This window comes from Odocoileus virginianus, chromosome 22 (genome assembly GCF_023699985.2).
Source record: "Odocoileus virginianus isolate 20LAN1187 ecotype Illinois chromosome 22, Ovbor_1.2, whole genome shotgun sequence".
Classification (NCBI taxonomy): Eukaryota; Metazoa; Chordata; class Mammalia; order Artiodactyla; family Cervidae; genus Odocoileus; species Odocoileus virginianus.
In genome coordinates, this window is record NC_069695.1 from 52,433,891 (window position 1) to 52,459,867 (window position 25,977).

The 25,977-nt window shown below is 41.7% G+C and overlaps 1 protein-coding gene across 2 annotated transcripts in view; it reads left to right on the forward strand.

The window, feature by feature from the left end:
- The window catches only part of ZNF407 (zinc finger protein 407), a 391,880-nt gene that overhangs the window by 178,888 nt on the left and 187,015 nt on the right, over positions 1-25,977 (forward strand). The window lies entirely within an intron of this gene.

Consider the following 25,977-nt stretch of genomic DNA (forward strand, 5'->3'; position numbering starts at 1 on the left):
TATGAATATGAGCGTTCTGGCATATAGTTTTGTGTTTTTTAAGACCTTTGGAGATGTTGATGAAACTGTCATAGTTATTCTCTTGTCTTTTATTTTACTTATCAAAGAAGATTTATATTTTTTCTCTGAGTAGTCTCTTCAGCTGATATATTGAATTGTCTTCTTAGAATGCATCAGGATTATGCTGTGAAATCCATGTGTGTTTTAAAGCAGAGTATCATTATATAGTTATATCCTGCTCTTAGTCTTAAACTGTGAGCAGCTTGAGAATAAAGCAAATAGTGTGATTAGGTCAAATACCATGTTTGTCTTCATCTCATCCAGTGTATCAGGCAGGTGTGGTTCATAGTTTCATGTTTTTATGAGTCACTTTAATTTCAATTTTTCACACTGCGAATGACCTGGGGAGGAGATGGCCTCCGGTCCTCAGCCTCGCGGAGAAGGGCTCGCTGTCTCTGGTATCAAGGTTCATCTAGTTGATGGTCCCGCTGCTTCCCTGCTGTGGCAGGGGGTGAGGAGGCTGTTGCCGTGGGGCATGGCTGCTCCAGTCTTATCTGGAGGTGGAAGCCCATGGTTTTCAGAAAACTTTACAAGTTTTGTTAATGATTTGTTACTAAATCTTTAAGATAGTATTGAAAGAATTCTTAATAAATGGAGTGATGCAGTCAAGTGATGCGGGAAGGAGTTTTTTGCATTGTCTGCATGGTCTCCAGCCTTCCCGTTTTACAAGAATGTGTTGTTTCTAGTCATTTTACTGGTAACATGTAAGTAACATTAAGTAACATTCATACAGGTAACATCAAGAAAGATTCATATAGCAAATATTTTTCTTTACTTTAAATGGCTGTTATTCATTTTAAAAGATCCTAAATTTTGCTTATTTGAACTCTTTTTAAAACTCGATCAATTTAAATGTAAGGTTCCCAGTGAAGTAGAAAGTAATTTGGTTTGTTGAAGAACAATCAGTGAGATTTTTATCCTTGATCACAGTTACCAGTGTCCTGAGTGTCATTCTGGATAATTACAAACACAGAAATGAACAAACAAAAAAATATATTTTATTACCAAGCTGGATTTTTAGGGAGTACATTTTTAAAAATACCTTTTAAAAATGATGTGATCTGATTGCACAAATAATTCTTACTTATGTAATTTAGTGAAGCTTTAAATTTTATGTTTGCGTCTTTGTTGAAGAGGCTGAAATCACCCGTCAATGGTTTATGCCATAGCACTTTTCATGTTCCCTTCACTTAGATATGGTCTGGTCCTCTCAGCGTCCTTGATAGCACACATTTGCAAATTATCCACATTTACTTTGTTTAACAATTTTTCTAACTTTGTATTGTGAAAAAATTTTGAGCATACAGATGCGTTAATGAAAAGCACTGTGATTGCTGTGCCCTGACCACTCAGCCCAGCATCTGCAGGACTGTGTCTTATCTGCTTTCATCCTCATCTTCGCTCTCATATCCCCTCCCCATGGGCAGGAAGAAGCCAATTTTATTTAATTTTGGGGGGGGTTTATCCTTCTCTTGTTTTAAACACAAGCAAATATGGAATATATTGTATTTTGAGGTTCAAAACCTTAACTAAAATTTTCTTTTTCAAAGTACTAATCAGTTAATAACATTCATTTCCCATGATTATTAATGCCCTTTGTAGAAGAGATCTCAGGTATCTCTTGACTTTCTACTTTTGCACTCCAGTCCCCTATGATGAAAATGACTTTTTTTTTTTTTTTTGGGTGTTAGTTCTAGAGGGTCTTGTAGGTCTTCATAGAACCATTTAACTTCATCTTCTTCAATATTAGTGGTTGGGGCATAGACTTGGATTACTGTGATAATTGAATGGTTTGCCTTGGAAATGAACAGAGATCATTCTGTCATTTTTGAAATTGCAACCAAGTACTGCATTTTGGACTGTACTGTTGACTATGAGGGCTACTCCATTTCTTCTAAGGGATTCTTGCCCACAGTAGTAGATATATTGGTCATCTGAGTTAAATTCGCCTATTCCTGTCCATTTTAGTTCACTGATTCCTAACATGTTGATGTTCAGTCTTGTCATTTCCTGTTTGACCGCTTCCAACTTATCTGGATTCGTGGACCTAACATTCCAGTTTCCTATACAGTACTGTCTTTACAGCATCGGACTTTGTTTCCACCACCAGTCACGTCCACAGCTGGGCATCATTTCTGCTTTGGCTCTGTCTCTTTATTCTTTCTGGAGTTATTTCTCCACTCTTCTCCAGTAGCAGGTTGGACACCTATGGACCTGGAGTGTTCATCTTTTGGTGTCCTATCCTTCTGCCTTTTCATGCTGTTCCTGGAGTTCTCAAGGCAAGATTAATAAGTAATTTGGTTAAGTTGAAACAGTCAGATATTGGAATGACGAGTTGAACAAAGTCAAATCAGGCCTAAAGCCTGTCTCTGTCTGTTGTCTCCAGCTGCCCGGTGGAGTCCTGACTTCAGCCCTCTTCTACTGCTGCGTCATGTCCATAACCTGTGTCCTGTCACCTGTTTCCACCTCCCTGTAAATTCAGGATATGACTCTAATATTTTAGAGTCTTCTTACTTTACTGTGTTGATAGGTTATTACTGCCACAGCATGAGTCTTGCTTGCTTACTGCACAAGGGTGTGCCATGCCCCCTAGTAACACAGAGTGCTTTATATGTTGTTCCCATGCCTCACACTGTGTGCCCAAGTGCCAATTGCATTTACTTCTCCACACAAATCCTTTGGATTTTTTATGCTCACCGTTATGCATATTCTTGATTGAAAGATGTAGAATGTTCTGGAAGCTATTTTATGAAAGGTCATTCTTAGATTTGTTGCTGTCCTGCTGCCCTGTGGCTTGGTCCACCCAATTAGAGACACCACTTCGCTTCTACGTAATCATCCTATTGATATATGAATGGTTTCTATGGCTGTTTTTGAGTTTGAGTAGGTGTGGGAGCCAACCTCTGACTAAGCCTCCCATCAGGTTCACTTGGTGGAAGGACTGAGTGGAACTTTTTCCACATCCCACATTTTCATTCTCCGTTCTTTTCTATTGAAAACTTTCTTCTTATTTCCTGATGCTTAGGTTTATTTTTGCCTTTTCTTACTAATTTTAGTGTACCTAGTCACAAATAACACATTTAAAAAATTACTTTTCTGTTAATTCGGAGTCTGTCTTTTTTGCAAAAAGTGATTTTACTAATTCTACTAAACAAAAATACAGTATACATGAAGACAAGCTTTTAAGTGCTTTCTCTAGGTAGTACACTTAGAATAAAATAAATGTTATAGTATTTTTACAGTATTTGCAGAGCTCAATATGGAAATTATTTTTCCTCGTGACAGGTGTATGATGGTATTTTTAGTTAAAAATGTAGGAACTGGTTGTTGTCTTTTCCATGAAATGGAAATAGCATATAGGTAATTCTTTTTCTTTCTGAATTCTATTTCTATGAACAAACGAGTTTGAAATTCTTTCTAAATGGTTATAATTCTTAATCTTATTATCAGTCTTCTGTCTGTTATTATGCCTCACTTTGTTGGTTTTTTGTTTGGTGGCTTTGATTTATTTAATTCTTGAACTTGATGGTGTACAAGATGAAAAACACTTTATTTGTATGTTTAACTCAATAGTGATGTGATCAGATATAGGGTTTGTCAGTTAAATTTATATCCATAAAACTCAGTAAGCAGAATATTATTCTAATAAGTATATAATCTAATTGCTGAAAGTATTCTGCATTTTAACATGCAAATATATTAATGGTTTTGACTTCTGGTCAATATTTGTGTCAATAAAGACACAAGCCTATTCTAAAACTGTGGATAAAATTTATGTACCTAGACACTAAGTAAGGAATTGCTTTCTCTAGACCTTTATCCTGTTACATTCCTTTTCCTTTTCACTGTCAAATTTACTAAAGACCTCATTGATTCTCTTAGACGTTTGTGTGCTAAAATCCATCTCTGAATAAAATCTCATTGCTGTTTTATGTTAATTATTTTTAGGGTTGATTTTTCATTGATTTGAAGGCTTAGTGTGCTCAGACATTCTAGCAAGCACCGCACTCAGTCTGCAGAGCTCGCGTGCCAGCTGATACAGCACTGGTACAGTTGGTAGTAAGCGTTGTCGCAGGGACCCCCCAGGTGTCACCCTCACCCCCTTCCACAATCCGGGTTTCCGATTCTTTATGAGCAAGAGTTGCAGGACTTTGCACCTTTTCTATAGTCTTCGTGTTTTTCGTACTGTGTCTGAATGATGACCTGATATAAAACATACTAAATGTTCCTGTATTACTGTTTTTCCTCTTATTTCGATAATGTTCTGAATTCATTTTATCAATATGTCCGACACTTCCTCTAACTTGGTTCTTGGGTTGGCAGTTGTTCCTAAAAATGATATCATTGATCTTTAATGTGCAAAAATACTTCTAATAATATGAGTATAAAGGAGTGACTTTGGTTGTAGTACTGTTTTTGTCAAACACAAATTGTAAATTACATAGTACACTTTTATACCTCACTATGGCATTTACTTATACATTTGTATTAAAATTATTTTGACATTCATTTAGTGATATTCATGTTTGAATATTAAATATATATTTTAAGAAAGATTACATACATACACACACTGATTAAGACCCGTGTGCTCAGCATACCGTGGTGGTGGGTTGGGGTTCATGAAGGTAATGCTGAAAGTAGGAAATGCTCCCAAGAAGCTGCAGTGTCAAGCAGGAAGTATTTTAAGGGTGATCATGAAGTATATTTCACAGTGTATTTGTACAGACCATTTAAAAGCCAATGATAGATTCTAAAGCTCCTCTGAATTTTAAAGATGTAGGATTGTGGGTTACCTGTAGACTCACTGGCAGTATTAATCATATTATGTGTCTTAATTGGGCAGTTTATATATTGGCTCAAAATTTTATTCTCAGTTGTCTTCTTTTATGTTTGAAATGTGTAAGGGCAGTCCTCTGTAAGATGATAATTTCTCAGTGGGTAAATTTGTCCAGCTTGCAAACGTGAGCTGACCCTTGACCTCCATGTGCACGTGGAGTCCACATCCTACATTTCCAGAGTTTGGTTGGTCACCCGGTGCCCACATCATCTACCTGAGTTGGTCACAGATGTCCAGGTGGTGGGCCGTGCTGACAACGTGGGGACATGTCTGTCCCGTGTGGTTCAGCATGTGCTTTCAGTGGCTTGAACCTGTGACTGTTTTCTTTGGGTCAGATCCCCCCGACACTTGATTTATTAACATGAGTTGCTCTTCAGTTCCCAACATGACTACCTTTCTTTGTTATTTTGGGGCTTCCCTTTTAGCTCAGTTGGTAAAGAATCCGCCTGCAGTGCAGGAGACCCCAGTTCAATTCCTGGGTCGGGACCATCCCCTGGAGAAGGGACAGGCTGCCCACTCCAGTGTTCTTGGGCTTCCCTTGTGGCTCAGCTGGTAAAGAATCTGCCTGCAATGCGGGAGACCTGGGTTCGATCCCTGGGGTGGGAAGACCCCCTGGAGAAGGGAAACGCTACCCATTCCAGTATTCTGGCCTGGAGAATTCCATGGACTGTATAGTCCATGGTGTCGCAAAAAGCCAGACAACCTGGGGACATGTCTGTCCTGTGTGGTTCAGCATGTGCTTTCGATGGCTTGAACCTGTGACTTTTCTCTTTGGGTCAGATCCCCCTGACACTCGATTTATTAACATGAGTTGCTCTTCAGTTCCCAACATGACTCCCTTTCTTTGTTGTTTTAATCTGTATCTCATGTACTTTGTAGTGTTTATTTCTGATGTTGTGCTTCATTTGTATATAATATGCCCTCAGTACGTGTTCATCAGTTTGATTGAAGTTTTTGCATTTGCATATCGAATGGCTATTTGCAGATCTATCTTTTAGGTTATCAAAAGAAATTTTTTCACTGTAATACTTTCCTTGCTCTGACTAAAATTAGCTAAACTTCTTTTACACACAGATGTATTTTAATTCAGCAGCTGCCTTCTTACACATTTTTTTAACACGTTTTGTCTAAATCAGAAATCTGAATGCCAAATACAGCACAGAGGAATATCACATGTATTTATGGCCCTCTCTGGAGGACTGAGGAATAGATAACGTTCATTCTTGTGGCTAGTTTCCAACCTTGACAGTCATTATTCAATACATTTCAATAATGTAACTTTAAAACATATTTTTCATTGTATGAAGGCCACTGAACAGGAAAAAAAATACTAAATGTGAGTAAAGACTGAAGCATTTTGGCGTGACTCTTGATAAATGATAAAGGAAATAATTTCTCTCTCCCTCTCCGTCTCCCTCCTGCCCTTCTGGACCGAGACGTGTCACAGCTGGAGACGCAGCTTGGCTGTGACATGCCTTTCACCTCCCTGAGAGGTGGTGCCACATGTCAACAAATTCTGAAGCCGAGACTGAAGTGACAGAGCACCGTGGCCAGGTCTACAGATTGTGAGCCTCTGTAAACTTCATTATCGAAATAGTCGTGAGTGTGAAATGGAGTAGGCCTGCAAGAAATAGCTGCAGATACTTGTTTTGGGGTAAAAAGTACTCATGCCATGCGTATTCTTGTTTCATCAGGGGTGACTCTCAATTATTACAAGATACATTTTGCCCTCCCCTACATAATTTTCATCAGTAAAAATTCTACTTAAAGGAAAGCACCGGTGTCCCTTCTGTGTATCTTCTCACTTTCACAGTATGTTCTGTGGGAGTGATAGGATCCTCCTCGTGGGAGGACATGGAGTTTAACAGTGGGACTAAGAGATGCGTGCTCTGTTGTGTTTCCCGTAATACTCACGGCGTGGGGACGTGGTTGCCCGGGAGAGCATTCCTGTTCATTCTCTGCCTCTCTCCTTTGTCCGTCTATGTTCAGGGACAGTTGGACAGACATGGTTACACCACTAACCTTGCGGCTGATTGGCATCCTTTTCTTCCATTGTTGTTTTCCTTTGAGCTCTTATGCACCCAGATGCTCCTGTAATCTGACACTGACACGGCCATTGAGCTCTCTGTCTCAGTGAGTTTGACTACACTTGATCCTACTTCATGAAACTGGAGTCCTGTAGCCTTTGTCCTGCGACTGGCTTGTTTCCCTTTGCATAGAATCCTCTAGGTTTATCCATGCTGAAGCATGTGTTTGGATTTCCTTCCGTTTTAAGGTCGAATAATATTCCATTGTATGTGTAGACCATGCTTCCTTATTCATTCATCCATCAATGGAAACTTGATTGGCTTCTACCGTTTGGCCCTTTGAATAATGCCAGTACACTATGGTACATTAGGGTGAATAAGTGATCATTTGAGACCCTCCTCTGAATTCTTTTGGGATATACCCAGGAGTGGACTTGCTGGATCAAATAGTAGTGTTTGGTTTAATTTTTCGATGAAACCTCCATACTCCTTTTCAAAGTTGCTGCTGCTGCATTTTACATTCTCATTTATGGTTCACAAGGTTTCCAGTTCCTTCTTACCCTGGCTGACTGCTGGTATTTCTGGCTTTTTGACAGTAACTCCATCCCAGTGGGTGTGAGGCCCGTTTCGATTACGTCGTCGTCTGTGTGCTCCTGCACTTCTTTGTTGCTCTTTCTCTCAGTTTTTTTTTTTTAATTAATTATTTTTTTTTCATTTATTTTTATTAGTTGGAGGCTAATTACTTTACATCATTGCAGTGGTTTTTGTCATACATTGAAATGAATTAGCCATGGATTTACATGTATTCCCCATCCCGGTTCCCCCCCCCACCTCCCTCTCCACCTCATCCCTCTGGGTCTTCCCAGTGCACCAGGCTCGAGCACTTGTCTCAAGCACCCAACCTGGGCTGGTGATCTGTTTCACCCTAGATAATATACATGTTTCAATGCTGTTCTCTTGAAACATCCCACCCTCGCATTCTCCCACAGATGTCCACAAGTCTGTTCTATACATCTGAGTCTCTTTTTCTGTTTTGCATATAGGGTTATCATTACCATCTTTCTAAATTCCATATATATGTGTTAGTATACTGTAATGGTCTTTATCTTTCTGGCTTACTTCGCTCTGTATAATGGGCTCCAGATTCATCCATCTCATTAGAACTGATTCAAATGAATTCTTTTTAATGGCTGAGTAGTGTTCCATGGTATATATGTACCATAGCTTCCTCATCCATTCGTCTGCTGATGGGCATCTAGGTTGCTTCCATGTCCTGGCTATTATAAACAGTGCTGCGATGAACATTGGGGTGCATGTGTCTCTTTGAGATCTGGTTTCCTTGGTGTGTATGCCCAGAAGTGGGATTGCTGGGTCATATGGCAGTTCTATTTCCAGCTTTTTTTTTTTTTTTTTGGTTTTCTTTCTTTTTTTTTTTTCCATTTATTTTTATTAGTTGGTGGCTAATTACTTTACATCATTACAGTAGTTTTTGTCATACATTGAAATGAATTAGCCATGGATTTACATGTATTCCCCATCCCAGTCCCCCCTCCCACCTCCCTCTCCACCCGATTCCTCTGGGTCTTCCCAGTGCACCAGGCCCGAGCACTTGTCTCATGCACCCAACCTGGGCTGGTGATCTGTTTCACCCTAGATAATATACATGTTTCAATGCTGTTCTCTTGAAACATCCCACCCTCGCCTTCTCCTAGAGTCCACAAGTCTGTTCTATACATCTGAGTCTCTTTTTCTGTTTTGCATATAGGGTTATCATTACCATCTTTCTAAATTCCATATATATGTGTTAGTATACTGTAATGGTCTTTATCTTTCTGGCTTACTTCGCTCTGTATAATGGGCTCCAGTTTCATCCATCTCATTAGAACTGATTCAAATGAATTCTTTTTAATGGCTGAGTAATATTCCATGGTGTGAATGTACCACAGCTTCCTCATCCATTTGTCTGCTGATGGGCATCTGGGTTGCTTCCATGTCCTGGCTATTATAAACAGTGCTGCGATGAACATTGGGGTGCATGTGTCTCTTTCAGATCTGGTTTCCTTGGTGTGTATGCCCAGAAGTGGGATTGCTGGGTCATATGGCAGTTCTATTTCCAGTTTTTTAAGAAATCTCCACACTGTTTTCCATAGTGGCTGTACTAATTTGCATTCCCACCAACAGTGTAAGAAGGTTCTCTTTTCTCCACACCCTCTCCAGCATTTATTGCTTGTAGACTTTTGGATAGCAGCCATCCTGACTGGTGTATAATGGTACCTCATTGTGGTTTTGATTTGCATTTCTCTGATAATGAGTGATGTTGAGCATCTTTTCATGTGTTTGTCTTCCTTGGAGAAATGTCTGTTGAGTTCTTTGGCCCATTTTTTGATTGGGTCATTTATTTTTCTGGAGTTGAGCTGGAGGAGTTGCTTGTATATTTTTGAGATTAATCCTTTGTCTGTTGCTTCGTTTGCTATTATTTTCTCCCAATCTGAGGGCTGTCTTTTCACCTTGCTTGTAGTTTCCTTTGTTGTACAAAAGCTTTTAAGTTTCATTAGGTCCCATTTGTTTATTTTTGCTTTTATTTCTAAAATTCTGGGATGTGGGTCATAGAGGATCCTGCTGTGATTTATGTCGGAGAGTGTTTTGCCTATGCTCTCCTCTAGGAGTTTGATAGTTTCTGGTCTTACATTTAGATCTTTAATCCATTTTGAGTTTATTTTTGTGTATGGTGTTAGAAAGTGTTCTAGTTTCAATCTTTTATAGGTGGTTGACCAGTTTTCCCAGCACCACTTGTTAAAGAGGTTATCTTTTTTCCATTGTATATCCTTGCCTCCTTTGTCGAAGATAAGGTGACCATAGGTTCGTGGATTTATCTCTGGGCTTTCTATTCTGTTCCATTGATCTATATTTCTGTCTTTGTGCCAGTACCATACTGTCTTGATGACTGTGGCTTTGTAGTAGAGTCTGAAGTCAGGCAGATTGATTCTTCCAGTTCCATTCTTCTTTCTCAGGATTACTTTGGCTATTCGAGGTTTTTTGTATTTCCATACAAATTGTGAAATTATTTGTTCTAGTTCTGTGAAAAATACCGTTGGTAGTTTGATAGGGATTGCACTGAATCTATAGATTGCTTTGGGTAGTATAGCCATTTTGACAATATTGATTCTTCCAATCCATGAACATAGTATATTTCTCCATCTGTTTGTGTCCTCTTTGATTTCTTTCATCAGTGTTTTATAGTTTTCTATGTATAGGTCTTTTGTTTCTTTAGGTAGATATACTCCTAGGTATTTTATTCTTTTTGTTGCAATGGTGAATGGTATTGTTTCCTTAATTTCTCTTTCTGTTTTCTCATTGTTAGTGTATAGGAATGCAAGAGATTTCTGTGTGTTAATTTTATATCCTGCAACTTTACTGTATTCATTGATTAGCTCTAGTAATTTTCTGGTAGAGTCTTTAGGGTTTTCTATGTAGAGGATCATGTCATCTGCAAACAGAGAGAGTTTCACTTCTTTTCCTATCTGGATTCCTTTTACTTCTTTTTCTGCCCTGATTGCTGTGGCCAACACTTCCAAAACTATGTTGAATAGTAGTGGTGAGAGTGGGCACCCTTGTCTTGTTCCTGATTTCAGGGGAAATGCTTTCAATTTTTCACCATTGAGGGTGATGCTTGCTGTGGGTTTGTCATATATAGCTTTTATTATGTTGAGGTATGTTCCTTCTATTCCTGCTTTCTGGAGAGTTTTAATCATAAATGGATGTTGAATTTTGTCAAAGGCTTTTTCTGCACCTATTGAGATAATCATATGGTTTTTATCTTTCAATTTGTTAATGTGGTGTATTACATTGATTGACTTGCAGATATTAAAGAATACTTGCATTCCTGGGATAAAGCCCACTTGCTCATGATGAATGATATTTTTAATATGTTGTTGGATTCTGTTTGCTAGAATTTTGTTAAGGATTTTTGCATCTATGTTCATCAGTGATATTGGCCTGTAGTTTTCTTTTTTTGTGGCATCTTTGTCTGGTTTTGGAATTAGGGTGATGGTGGCCTCATAGAATGAGTTTGGAAGTTTACCTTCTTCTTCAATTTTCTGGAAGAGTTTGAGTAAGATAGGTGTTAGCTCTTCTCTAAATTTTTGGTAGAATTCAGCTGTGAAGCCATCTGGTCCTGGGCTTTTGTTTGCTGGAAGATTTCTGATTCGAGTTTCGATTTCCTTGCTTGTGATCGTTTTGTTAAGATCTTCTATTTCTTCCTGGTTCAGTTTTGGAAAGTTATACTTCTCTAAGAACTTGTCCATTTCTTCCAAGTTGTCCATTTTATTGGCATAGAGCTGCTGGTAGTAGTCTCTTATGATCCTTTGTATTTCTTATGATCCTTTGTCTGTTGTGATCTCTCCATTTTCATTTCTAATTTTGTTAATTTGGTTCTTCTCCCTTTGTTTCTTAATGAGTCTTGCTAATGGTTTGTCAGTTTTGTTTATTTTTTCAAAAAACCAGCTTTTAGCTTTGTTAATTTTTGCTATGATCTCTTTAGTTTCTTTTGCATTTATTTCTGCCCTAATTTTTAAGATTTCTTTCCTTCTACTAACCCTGGGGTTCTTCATTTCTTCCTCCTCTAGTTGCTTTAGGTGTTGAGTTATGTTATTTATTTGACTTTTTTCTTGTTTCTTGAGGTAGGCCTGTAATGCTATGAATCTTCCCCTTAGCACTGCTTTTACAGTGTCCCATAGGTTTTGGGTTGTTGTGTTTTCATTTTCATTCATTTCTATGCATATTTTGATTTCTTTTTTGATTTCTTCTATGATTTGTTGGTTATTCAGAAGCGTGTTGTTTAGCCTCCATATGTTTGAATTTTTAATAATTTTTTTCCTGTAATTGAGATCTAATCTTACTGCACTGTGGTCAGAAAAGATGACTGGAATGATTTCAATCTTTTTGAATTTACCAAGACTAGATTTATGGCCCAGGATGTGATCTATTCTGGAGAAAGGTTCCGTGTGCACTTGAGAAAAAGGTGAAGTTGATTGTTTTGGGGTGAAACGTCCTATAGATGTCAATTAGGTCTAGCTGGTCCATTGTGTTCGTTAAAGTTTGTATTTCCTTGTTCATTTTCTGTTTAGTTGATCTATCCATAGTTGTGAGTGGGGTATTAAAGTCTCCTACTATTATTGTGTTACTATTAATTTCGTCTTTCATACTCGTTAGCGTTTGCCTTACATATTGCGGTGCTCCTATGTTGGGTGCATATATATTTATAATTGTTATATCTTCTTCTTGGATTGATCCTTTGATCATTATGTAGTGTCCATCTTTGTCTCTTTTCACAGACTTAATTTGAAAGTCTATTTTATCTGATATGAGTATTGCGACTCCTGCTTTCTTTTGGTCTCCGTTTGCGTGGAATATTTTTTTCCAGCCCTTCACTTTTAGTCTGTATGTGTCCCTTGCTTTGAGGTGGGTCTCTTGTAGACAGCATTTATAGGGTTCTTGCTTTTGTATCCATTCAGCCAGCCTTTGTCTTTTGGTTGGGGCAATCAACCCATTTACATTTAAGGTAATTATTGATAGGTATGGTCCCGTTGCCATTTATTTTGTTGTTTGGGGTTCACGTTTATACCACCTTTCTGTGTTTCCTGTCTAGAGAAGATCCTTTAGTGTTTGTTGAAGAGCTGGTTTGGTGGTGGTGAATTCTCTCAGCTTTTGCTTGTCTGTAAAGCTTTTGAGTTCTCCTTCATATCTGAATGAGATCCTTGCTGGGTAGAGTAATCTAGGTTGTAGGTTATTCTCTTTCATTACTTTAAGTATATCCTGCCATTCCCTTCTGGCCTGAAGGGTTTCTATTGATAGATTAGCTGTTATCCTTATGGGAATCGCTTTGTGTGTTATTTGTTGTTTCTCCCTTGCTGCTTTTAATATTTGTTCTTTGTGTTTGATCTTTGTTAATTTGATTAATATGTGTCTTGGGGTGTTTCGCCTTGGGTTTATCCTGTTTGGGACTCTCTGGGTTTCTTGGACTTGGTTGGCTATTTCCTTCCCCATTTTAGGGAAGTTTTCAGCTATTATCTCCTCGAGTATCTTCTCATGGCCTTTCTTTTTGTCTTCTTCTTCTGGGACTCCCATGATTCGAATGTTGGGGCGTTTCACATTGTCCCAGAGGTCCCTGAGGTTGTCCTCATTTTTTTTTATTCTTTTTTCTTTTTTCCTCTCTGCTTCATTTATTTCCACCATTTTATCTTCTAACTCACTTATCCTATCTTCTGTCTCTGTTATTCTACTCATGGTTCCCTCCAGAGTGTTTTTGATCTCATTTATTTCATTATTAATTTTTAATTGATTTTTTTAAATTTCTTTTAGGTCCTTGTTGAACATTTCTTGCATCTTCTCAATCTTTGTCTCCAGGCTATTTATTTGTAACTCCATTTTGTTTTCAAGATTTTGGATCATTTTTATTATCATTATTCTAAATTCTTTTTCAGGTAGATTCCCTATTTCCTCCTCTTTTGTTTGACTTGGTGGACTTTTTTCATGTTCCTTTAGCTGTTGGGAATTTCTCTGCCTTTTCATCTTGTTTAGATTGCTGTGTCTGGAGTGGGCTTTCTGTATTCTTGTGGCCTGAGGTTCCTTTTTATTGTGGAGGTTTCACCCAGTGGGTGGGGTTGGACGATTGGTTTGTCAAGGTTTCCTGGTTAGGGAAGCTTGTGTCAGCGTTCTGGTGCGTGGAATTGGATTTCTTCTCTCTGGAGTGCAATGGAGTGTCCATTAATGAGTTTTGCGATGGGTCTCTGTGTTAGGTGTGACTTTGGAGAGCCTGTATGTTGACACTCAGGTCTATGTTCCTGGGTTGCTAAAGAATTTGCGTGGTATGTCTTGTACTGGAGCTTATTGGCTCTTGGGTGGTGGTTGGTTTTGGTGTAGGTATGGAAGCTTTTGGATGGTCTCTTATTCCTTAATGTTCCGTGTAGTCAGGAGTTTTCTGGTTTTCTCAGGATTTGGGCTTAAGTCTCCTGCCTCTGGATTTCAGTTTTATTCTTCCAATATTCTCAAGGCTTCTCCAACTATACAGCACTGATAATAAAACTTCTAGGTTAATGGTGAAAAGATTCTCCACCGCGAGAGACAACCAGAGAGGTTTACAGAGTTACATGAAGAATAGGAGAGGGAGGAAGGAGATAGAGGTGAGCAGGAGGAGAAAAGGGGGACTCAAGAGGAGAGAGACAGATCTACGCAGTTATCTGTTCCCAAAGTGTTCTCCGTAGCTCAGACACCCACAAAGATTCACAGAGTTGGATTGGGAAGAGAAGGGGAATGGAGGAAATAGAGGTGTTCTGAGGTAGAAAACAGAGAGTCAAAAGTGGGAGAGTATCACCACACTCCTGAATAGAAATGGGAACTGAATATTGGATTCTTAAATGACCAAAATTTATATCACATCCTACTGAAAAACCAAGATTGAAAATCTAGTGTAGAGGTTAGATTCTTTGAAATACAATATTTAAAAACAAAAACGCAAAGAAAATTCAGAACTGTATATGAAGTTTGGTTTAAAAATAGGGTTTTTCTCTCTCTCTTTTTTTTTTTTGGCAAGGTTATAGTGAAATGAAAATGAAAGTTAAGGAATATTAGATGAGTATTAGAGGACTCTAAAAGGAAATAGGAGAGAAAAACAAGAAAAAGAAAAAAGAAAAAAAAAAAATTTTTTCCCTAATTAAAAAAATTGTAAAAATATATGAAAATAAAAGTTGAGGAGTAATGGCGGAGTAATAGGGAATTATAAAATAAAAAAAAAGAACAAAAAAAAGAAAAAATAGAAAAAAAAAAGAAAATAAAAGAGAAAAAATAAAAAATAAAAAAAAGGAAAGAAAAAAAAATTTTTTTTTTAATTAAAAAAAAATTTTTTTTTAATTAAAAAAAAATATGTACATATATATCTAGGAATTTCTCTGGGGTTGTTTCGGTCAGCGTAGGTTCAGTTCAATTTCAGATAGCTCCTCTTTCCAGCTTACACTTCTCGATATCTGTAGGCCCCTTCCGGTGTAGTCAGTGTTACCTTCAGGGATTTTAATCTGTTGCACCGGTCCTTTCTGAAGCGGTTCCCTTTGTTTACTTGGCTTCTGTTTGCTGTCTCTTTGGTGTCTAATTTCCGCCCTGACACAGGCGGGCGGAGGTGATCTCTTATTTAGGTTCGCTGGTTCAGTTCAGTCCTGCTATGGGGAGGGCCGGCGCTGCAGACAGATACCGCTCCGTGTGGCTAGCACTCAGGGGCCACACTGGGTTTGCCCCGCTCACGGGTGTCAGTGCTTTCCCCGTCTACACTGCTCAGGCTCCCGGCTGCTCTATATGGAGCGGGCCCTGCGTTGAGTGCGGTTCCAGTTTTCGGGTACTCCACAAAAGTGCGGATTCGGTTGCGCCTGCGTTTTGTGCCTTCCCCGGCCTGAGCGGCCCAGGCAGCCAGAGGCTTGGGCGTATTCTCCCTAGGTGCGGCGCGCCTTTTCCCTCCGCAGCGAGCGGCCCAGGCAGCCAGAGGCTTGGGCGCACTCTCCCCGGGTACGGCGCGCTTTTTCCCTCCGCGGCCCCAGCGCGCGCCGCCAGTCGGGTCTTAGGAAGTCTTTAGCTAGAACCCGGAGGCCTGTTTGCAGTGTGGGAGGGGGTGGCTTCTCAGGGGCTGAGTTTGCCCTTTTCCCCTCCCCCCTGCCTCCTACCTCCAGCGGGGATGGGCCGGCTCTTCTCTGGAGGTTCTCAGTCCCTTTGTTTTGCGAACCACCGGCAGTGTGTTCGGGCCAGTTAATTTTGTCCCTTGCTATCCCACAGTTTAAAAAAGCTCCCTCCAATTGCTCTCAGGGTCTTCGGGCCGGTCCTTATCCTAAGCAATGCCGCCCGCTCCTCTTCGTTCCGCCCCGCTTGTTGCAGGCCGATGCGGGCATCTGGGGTACTTTTCTGCTGGGAGTTGCTTTTAGGCACATAATTTGTGGGCCTTGTTTAATTTTTCCTCCCAGTTAGAATGCCAAAAAGTTCCCCCAGTCCCACCAGTGAGAGGGTTTCCTGGTGATTGGAAACTTCCTCTATTAAGACTCCCTTCCCGGGACGGGTCTCCGTCCGTAGCTCTTTTGACTCCCCTATTATCGTTTATATTTTGTCCTACCTCCCTTCGAAGACAATGGACTGCTTTTCTGGACGCCTGATGTCCTCTGCTAGCGATCAGAAGTTGTTTCGTGAAATTTGCTCAGCATTCAAATGTTCTTTCGATGAATTTGTAGGAGAGAAAGTGGTCTCCCTGTCCTATTCCTCCGCCATCTTGGCTCCTCCCCCCTATTTCCAGCTTTTTAAGAAATCTCCACACTGTTTTCCATAGTGGCTGTACTAATTTGCATTCTCTCAGTGTTTATTAGTTCCTTACACCTAGAACTTAAAAGTTTATTTGGATTTTTATTTTCAGTTTTTTAAAATAGTTGGCTAGGAGAATATTGATTTGAAGCCTTGTAATTGTTTATTACTTTAAGTGACATTTTGATGACTTCAGGAAATTACCCCTGTGGGTAGCCCAATCATATTTTGAAGAGAACAATTAAGACAGTTCTCCTCCTTTTGACTTTGTTAAAACTTGGTGAATGAAAATGCAGATCAGTGGTTTCATTAAAGTTTTTTTAGAAGCTTTATCTTGAGCATGTAAGATATCACTAAACTTTTTTAAAATATTATGGTCTATTAAATTCTAACTTTAGATAAGGACCTTTTCCTGTAATATATACAGAAGTAAGTCAGCTGTGTGCCAGCATCTGATTTCTTTGGGTAATTTTTCTCCATTTTCCCCTTTGGGTCCCATGCGGTTAGGGAAGAACACTCAAGGGGCGGGGGTCTGGGGCCTCACAGGTGGGCCTCCTGGAGTCCAGCCGCCCCTGGTCCCCAGGTGGATGGGATCTCCCTGCAGACGGGCATCCGCTGGCTCCGCTCCCTGGCTTCCTTCCACTCTGTGCACGTACTCAGACTGACCATGGTCATCAGGAGTGTAGGCCTGCTCTCTTTCTGACCTCCCTGCCCCACCTGCCCCCTGCCCCTCAGCGCCTCCTCCGCAGACGGTGGATGGACTCAGTCATCCCTTTAGAGCTGTTTCTCCCGAGCATGTCCTCCCAGTACTTGTGGAGGAGACAGAAAATTGCACCATCATTATCGCACATGAGGAAGCCCTTTATGAGGGAAGTACGCTCGGGGTGTCTTACCAGCTCGTGCCAGGAAGACATCTGCATCATCTCAGCATTGGGCAGGCTCCTGTGCCCCTGAGGCCATCAGTGAGGGGGCAGTGACGCAGACTGCCCTCCCGAAGGATGGCATCTCAGGGCAGGTGGTCACCTGCAGGGAACGTGCTGGAGTCGGTGCCGGGTAAGGCAGCTCTGAAAGCAAGGATCTTGAAGTTCAGCTTCCAGTACAAGAAACCAAAATGAAAGAAAGAGGAAAGAAAAGTGAGTCGATCAACAATGCAATTATAAAGGGGCTTATACTCTTACTTGAAAGGCGCTCACAGGGAGGCGGCTTTGGGCGCCAGGGCTGCTCCACACGCTCCACAGCCTGGCTCCTCTTCTCTGCCCGCCGCTCCATCTCAGGCTCCATCCCCAGAGACACCTGTGGCCCAGGGTACCTGCTGGCGCTTTAGCCAGGACATCTTAGTTGCAACCAAAAGAGGCAGGAAAGATGTTGGACGTCTCCATCTACTTCCCCAGCAGTCACCCACTTACCTCATCAAAACCCAATCCTGATGCTCCATTCTGTGGCAGCTTGGACTGGCTCACTCGTGATCTCTCCCCTGGCATCCACCTGCTGACTTCGTGGTCACCCTGTGCTCGGGGACCGTCCCTTTGCGTTGGCTTCTGCCGTACTTCTCGCCATTCTCTGCTGCCTCTCACCAGCCCCCACCTGTTCAGCACATGCGTTTTATACAGAGGTTTGCAACACACAGGTGTAGGGCAGGTGCTCTGGCTTGATAGTCTCAGGTGAGCGTCTTCAGAGGGGGAGCTGATGCTTGCACTCTGAGTGTCCCTGTGTTGGGTGCTTTCCTTCGAGAACCCTCAGGAAAGGCTACGAGTTCACAGGTGCAGGTAGTGAGCGAGGCTCAGAGAGGCAGAGTCCTTTCAGGAACCCATGTCACATAGTGAAACAGATACTCGAACCCACAGCTCTGTGATTTTAGTATTCGAGCACTTTTCCAGTATGGGTAAGACAGTCAGGTTTAGTTTGTAGATCTGGCTTGTTTGATTTTGACACTGTCTCTAGCTATAGGTGAGAGGAAAAACTAACCTTACAGAGTATCTAAATCAGGAAGATACTGCCTGTGGGTATAAAATAGGATTTTTATTCAAGGTGATTTCAAATGATGATGAAGTCATTGAAGTTGTAGTATGAAGAAAGGAAGCCCTGGGGAAGCCGTGGAGAATTTCGAATCTTGCAGTTGATGTAGGTTTCACCTAGAGCATCTCCTTCTGAACCCTCATTCACAGTGACTTGTTTCCACCCTTGAGTGTATGGTCCTTATTTAAAACTTAAGACTTGCTTTATATATGTTTATATGCATGTTATATATATATATATACACATGTTTATATAATATAGAAGAACATGTTGTAGTTATATGTATATATGTATAAATATGCACATTTATTATCTATATAAATTATATGTATATATGTGCATATTTGTTATATATAAGGACTATATTTTTTTCCACTGAACTGTCATATATTTCTACAGTAATATTTGAAGATTTGCCGTTTTTGTTAACTAGCATTAGAACAGCTATCATTGGGGTTGAGTGGAGAGAAAGTAAGGAAAACTTAAAGGCAGGAGGAGGAGAATGTTGCCTTTAAACTTAGAGCCTGGGGAATAGAAAGCGCCTCAGGCTAACACTTCACGGCTTGTGCAAACTGTGTTTAATTTTTATGTAATACAACATACTGTTCCAAAGCCTGCCTCAGGGAACCCCCTCTTCTGAAGGGTCGCTGGGGAGATGACCACCATCCGCTGAGGTCACGCTGCCCCGTGGTCCCTGGGCCTGGAACACATGCTGGCAGCACCCTGGCGGTTCTCTCTGGTCAAGTGGGCATTTTAAAGCTGTCAGAAGTATGAGGAAGCTAAATAAATTTCATTCTAGGCTTTACATGAAGACCTTCCAGGAGTCAAATGGAACACCTCTGAACAGATTATGGAGCAATGAACCGAAATGCATCGCACTTCTTAGCCAGAGAGGGGACAGCGTCACTGACCTCGGGCACCTTCCTCGTCTCTCCTTGCCGAGTGGGGGCCTGGCAGTGACGCGTGGGGCACCACGCAGGTGCTGAGGACAGAGTTAGAAATGAGAAAGACCAGCTTCCTGTTCTTCAGAGAATGAGCCTAAATTCTGACATTGGGGAAGTACCCAATAAATGCTGTTGTTTGGGCATTAAGTTGTGTCTGGCTCTTTGCGACCCCATGGCCTGCAACCTGCCAGGCTCCTCTGTCCTCTCAATAAATAGGTAAGGAAGTAAAAGGAAAGATTATTTTCATTTAATCCAACAGGTAATGAATGAGACAGTGATGGAGAAGTTATGTCCTGGCCTTTTTTTGAAAAATCTAACCTTTAGTTAGATTCATGTTTCTAACTGAGGTTTCACGACCTTTAACGCATGTACTTTTCTCTCTGTGTTAGTAGCAGAATACTCGATTCACCCATACGGTGCAGTGGATCTCCGTACGGACGCTAACAGACTCTGGTCCCGGTGCCCCCTCTCAATATGATTGACACTGTCCCCACTGATTCAGAAACTCTTTTCTAGTTCTATTCTGTTTCTGTTCCTTTGGGCCTTGTGGCGGGCATGACCCAATTATTATCTTAGCTACCTTTTGCCAGGAAAATGGAGATTTGGGTGTGAAGAAATCTGTAACTCCTTTGCTTGTTTTGTTTTTGGAAACTGTCCACTCCACTGAGCGCCTGTTGGCACAGTTTAGGATGGAGGTCCTCACTGAGGCTCTCCTGTCAGTATAGCCTCCATGTCAGCATTTCTGTCAAAGTCAGACCAGATGGGATTGACAGTGTCACCATCTGCAGATCTTTGCTTTGTCTTGTCAGGAGAATTTGCTTCATATTATGTAGTACAAACAAAACAACAAATACTCCTGGACAGAGGTTTTCAGACAGACTGGTCCTTTCATTGGCTAGAAGTGGTGCACCCCTCTCTCTCAGGCCAGACTGCAGTTACAGGTGAGAGACGACCAGGAGAGACAGGAAAAACACTCCTCAGCCATTTTCAGATGTTAGGAGTGACACTAGCTTGCTTGGCTCACAGGGCTGATAACAAGCTGCTTTTTTCAGAGACGCTGCCGAGTGTTGACAGTTGACCTGACGGCTCTGGCTTTGATTGGTCTTAGGAGTGAACAGGATTTTCCTGCCTTGTTTTAATTGCTGTAGCTCTTAAGCTCCTGACGGTCACTGTGCTGAGGCGGTGATGGAGGCTTCTGTAGACGTGCAGAGCGTAGAGTGCAGAGCGGGGCCAACCGTGCCTTCTGTGGACCCTGAGCCTTGAGGGCTTCCCCGAGAGGCGTCCCCAGCCTCGCGCTGTGTTCAGAGGTTGGGGGGAAGCAGACATGAATCCTCCCAGCTCCCAGTCCTCTCTCCTTGTCCTGATCTGGAAGCAGGAACCAGAAAAGCCCCGATGGGCCAGGACCGTCCTCGCTGGTGTGTCTGCGGCACTCGTCTGACGGCCTAATCGTATTGGGACGAACGCCACCCCAGCGCTGGCTCTGGTCTCCAGTCTCATTTCACCGCGCCTCATTGTTGGAGAGAGGACCATTCAGTTCACTGAGCCCTGCTCGAAGCACTGTGGCTCAGGTCCATCACTGGCTGCCATGGTGGTGTGGATGGGAGGGTCCCTGGGTCCCAGCCAGAGGCAGACACCCCCGACTCCTTGTCCCGCTGTGCCGGACCTGACGGCCGTGGAGCAGGGAGGGAGGGGCGAGCGCCGCTGCTGACCCCCAGAGGGCTCTGTTCAGGGAAGGGCGTTCCTGGTGGAGGAAGTGTTGAGCAAAAGCGTCTTGAACACGGCTGCTGGTGTTTGTGTTTTGAGAAGGGGAAGGAAGGTGTGTCCCGAGGAGGCCTTGGAGAGGTGGGCCTCCCGCCTGAAGGCCCTGGTTCAGTCACTCCAGTGCTGAGTGCAGTGCCCACCCCACCGCGACTCTGTCAGGGAGCCAGCCTTCCAGGCACAGGTGACGGGAGCACAGACGTGGTGATGTGCTGACCCAGGAAGCAGAGATCACAGCGCGTCCCAGGAGCCCAGGCGCAGCCGAGTTGGCAGCAGGCCTGTGGAGGAGACGGTGGGGAAGAGGGTTGTTCTAGGCTGGGCAGTCTGTGGAAAAAGAGGGGCAGTAAATCAGTGCAGGAGCAGTGTGTGTTTCAGGAGGCTCGATGGGTCCTCTATTATATAAAGGGTTCTTCAAGAAGGCTGAAGTGAAGGGAGAGAAAAAACAGGTTACAGACTAGAGGAAGGCAGTATTCTTTGAGCATTAAACTGTGAGTACTGACTGACAGCCTCCCTGTTGTTCAGCGTCTTTACAGTCATAGCACCTCGGGCCTCCCAGGCCCCTCCCCCTTTCTCCATGGGATGCGGAACAGTAGCGCTTCATTTGCCAGTTTAGAACCTGCCCTGCTAAGAGCCGCCTCTGGGAGGCCCGGTTAAGAAAGCTCCTTTCAGCGGTGCTTCCTGCTGCTCCCCCCTGGCCCCGAGTGGCTCCTGCGGAGCTCTGTGTGCTGCTGGGGTCTGTGCAGCTTCTTCACTGGCCCCAAACTGGCTGTCTTTGTGCAGCTTGTGTCCCGATGATCTCATTTTCCTGTTAATAATTGCCTTCTAACTTAAACTGCGATGTTGAAGTTCTTTCCGTGAGGGTTTATAGCCTAATTGTTTTCACCTATATAGGAAGCTATTCAAAATTGGTTTTTTATTTTAATTCATACACTTTGTTTTATATTGTTGAAGGTTGCTTTGCCTTACTTTGCTTTAGTTATTTTAATTAAAAATGATTGACATTGAGCCAATCATATTAAGCATATGAGTAGTTTGTTTTTTGGGTTTTTTTCCATAATGCAATGCAGATACTGAGACTTCTTGCCCAGTAAGCCTGTGACATATTGGGGTATTTGTTTAGTTTAAATTACATTGTTTCAGATATTTTTGTCTGATTATAAAAGGTGCATCTTAGATGCTTTTATTTTAATTTCAACTATTTCAAGTCTGTAATAATTCTTTTTTTTCCATTTATTTTTATTAGTTGGAGGCTAATTACTTTACAATATTGTAGTGGTTTTTGTCATACATTGACATGAATCAGCCATGGATTTACATGTATTCCCCATCCCGATCCCCCCTCCCACCTCCCTCTCCATAATTTTTTATACTTCTTTTTTCAATCTTTATTATTCTGTGCTAGTGGTAAAGAACCTGCCTGCCAATGCAGGGGATGTAAGAGACCCAGGTTTTATTCTTGAGACAGATAGATCCTATGGAGAACGAAATGGGAACACGCTCCAGTATTCTTGCCTGGAGAATCCCATGGACAGAGGGGCCTGGTGGGCCATGGTTCATAGGGTTGCAAAGAACTGTTCATGACTGAAGCCATATAGCACACACCTATTTTTAAGTGTTTGATAATTTCCACATTTCTGTTCCTGGTGCCATTAACTTCACTGTATTGAGTGTATTTTCTGCAAAGATGGACTTGGGAATGATAATAGGTAATCCTTAAATTGTATGTGTGTGTGTGTGTGTTTTAAAAGCAGATAGTTTAAATGTTTGGTGAACTATGTTAAAACTTTTGACTAAAAATAACCAGAGCAATTTATCATAGATGTAACGTATTTATGTTGATAAGTCTTTCCTCTTCTCCTTTGACTTTTGCTTCTCTTCTATTCTCAGCTGTCTGTAAGGCCCCTCAGACAGCCATTCTGCGTTTTTGCCTTTCTTTTCCTTGGGGTGGTTTTGATCCCTGTCTCCTGTATAATGTCCCGACCTCTGTCCATAGTTCATCAGGCACTCTGTCTATCAGATCTAACCCCTTGAATCTGTCACTTCCACTGTATAATTGTAAGGGATTTGATTTAAGTCATAGTGGTTTTTTCCTACTGTCTTCAATTTCAGTCTGAATTTGGCAATAAGGAGTTCATTGTCTGTGCCACAGTCAGCTCCCAGTCTTGTTTTTGCTGACTGTATAGAGCTTCTCCATCTTTGGTTGCAAAGAATATAATCAGTCTGATTTCGGTGTTGACCATCTGGTGATGTCCATGTGTAGAGCCTTCTCTTGTGTTGTTGGAAGAGGGTGTTTGCTATGACCAGTGCATTCTCTTGGCAAAACTCTGTTAGCCTGCTCTGCTTCATTCTGTATTCCAAGGCCAAATCTGCCTGTTACTCGAGGTATTTCTTGACTCCCTACTTTTGCATTCCAGTCCCCTATAATGAAAAGGACATCTTTTTTGGGTGTTAGTTCTAGAAGGTCTTGTAGGTCTTCAGAGAACTGTCCAACTTCAGTTTCTTCAGCATTACTGGTTGGGGCATAGACTTGGATTACTGTGATATTGAATAGTTTGCCTTGAAAGTGAACAGAGATCATTTTGTCATTTTTGAGATTGCATCCAATTACTGCATTTTGGACTCTTTTGTTGACTATGATGGCTATTCCATTTCTTCTAAGGAATTCTTGCCCACAGTAGTAGATATATTTGTCATCTGAGTTACATTCACCCATTCCAGTCCATTTTAAATCACTGATTCCTAAAATGTTGATGTTCACTCTTGCCATCTCCTGTTTGACCACTTCCAATTTGCCTTGCTGCATGGACGTAACATTTGAGGTTCCTATGCAATATTGCTCTTTACAGCATCGGACTTTACTTCCATCACCAGTCACATCCACAACTGGGTGTTGTTTTTGCCTTGGCCCCATCTCTTCATTCTTTCCGGAGTTATTTCTCCACTGATCTCCAGTAGCATATTGGGCACCTACCGACCTGGGGAATTCATCTTTCAGTGTCCTGTCTTTTTGCCTTTTCATACTGTTCATGGGGGTCTCAAGGCAAGAATACCGAAATGGTTTGCCATTCCCTTCTCCAGTGGATGACGTTTTGTCAGACCTCTCCACCATGACCCATCCGTCTTGGGTGTCCCTACACGGCATGGTTCATAGTTTCATTGAGTTAGACAAGGCTGTGGTCCATGTGACCAGATTGGTTAGTTTCTTGTGATTGTGGTTTTCACTCTGTCTGCCCTATGATGGAGAAGAGTAAGAGGCTTATGGAAGCTTCCTGATGGGAGCAAAAGGCAAAGGAGAAAAGGAAAGATATACGCATTTGAATGCAGAGTTGCAAAGAATAGCAAGAAGAGATAAGAAAACCTTCCTCAGCAATCAGTGCAAAAAAATAGAGGAAAACAGTAGAATGGGAAAGTCTAGAGATCTCTTTGAGAAAATTAGAGATATCAAGGGAACATTTCATGCAAAGAAACTGGAAAAGGTCAACCATTTTCATTCCAATCCCAAAGAAAGGCAATGCCAAAGAAGGTTCAAACAACCACACAAATGCACTCATCTCACATGCTAGCAAAGTAATGCTCAAAATTCTCCAAGCCAGGCTTCAACAGTACATGAACCATGAACTTCCAGATGTTCAAACTAGATTTATAAAAACCGGAGGAACCAGAGATCAAAATGCAACATCCATTGGATCATCAAAAAAGCAAGAGGGTTCCAGAAAAACATCTACTTCTGCCTTATTGACTATGCCAAAGCCTTGGACTATGTGGATCACAACAAACTGAAAACTTCTTCAAGAGAGGGGAATACCAGACCACCTGACCTGCCTCCTGAGAAATCTGTATGCAGGTCAGGAAGCAACAGTTAGAACTGGACATGGAACAACAGACTTGTTCCAAATTGGGAAAGGAGTACATCAAGGCTGTATATTGTAACCCTGCTTATTTAACTTATATGCAGAGTGCATCATGAGAAACGTCTGGGCTCATCATGGGCTGGATGAAGCACAAGCTGGAACCAAGATTGCCAGGAGAAATATCAGTAACCTCAGATATGCAGATGACACCACCCTTACGGCAGAAAATGAAGAAGACCTAAAGAGCCTCTTGATGAAAGTGGATGAGCAGAGTGAAAAAGTTGGCTTAAAACTCAGCATTCAGAAAACAAAAGATCATGGCATCTGGTCCCATCACTTCATGGCTAATAAATGGGGAAACAGTGGAAACCGTGACAGACTTTATTTTTTTGGGCCCCCAAATCACTGCACATGGTGACTGCAGCCATGAAATAAAAAGACGCATACTCCTTGGAAGAAAAGTTATGGCCAACCTAGACAGCATTATTAAAAAGCAGAGACATTCCTTTGCCAACAAAAGTCCATCTAGTCAAGGCTATGTTTTTTCTAATAGTCATGTATGGATAAGAGAGTTGGACTATTAAGAAAGCTGAGCAACGAGAAATTGATGCTTTTGAATTGTGGTGTTGGAGAAGACTCTTGAGAGTCCCTTGGACTGCAAGGAGATCCAACCAGTCCTTCCTAAAGGAAATCCATCCTGAATATTCATTGGAAGGACTGATGTTGAAACTGAAAATCCAATACTTTTGCCACCTGTTGCAAATAACTGACTTATTTGAAAAGTCCCTGATACTGGGAAAGATTGAAGGCAAGAGGAAAAGGGGACAACAGAGGATTAGATGGTTGGATGGCATCACCAGCTCAATGGACATGAGTTTGAGTAAGCTCCAGGAGTTGGCGATGGACAGGGAGGCCTGGCGTGCTGCAGTCCATGGGGTCGCAAAGAGTTGGACATGACTGAGCAACTGAACTGAACTGAACTCAGAAATCTAATTTGAGGGGTTAGTTGTAAATAGGACATTCTTTATTAATGTATGTGTGAGATAATGTCATTGAAACTCAGTTGTATTGTTATGGAAAGCAGTTGCCATTGCTCACTGCAATTGCTAGATTTAAAAAAAAAATTGCTAGATTGGTTACCATTGGAACGTAAT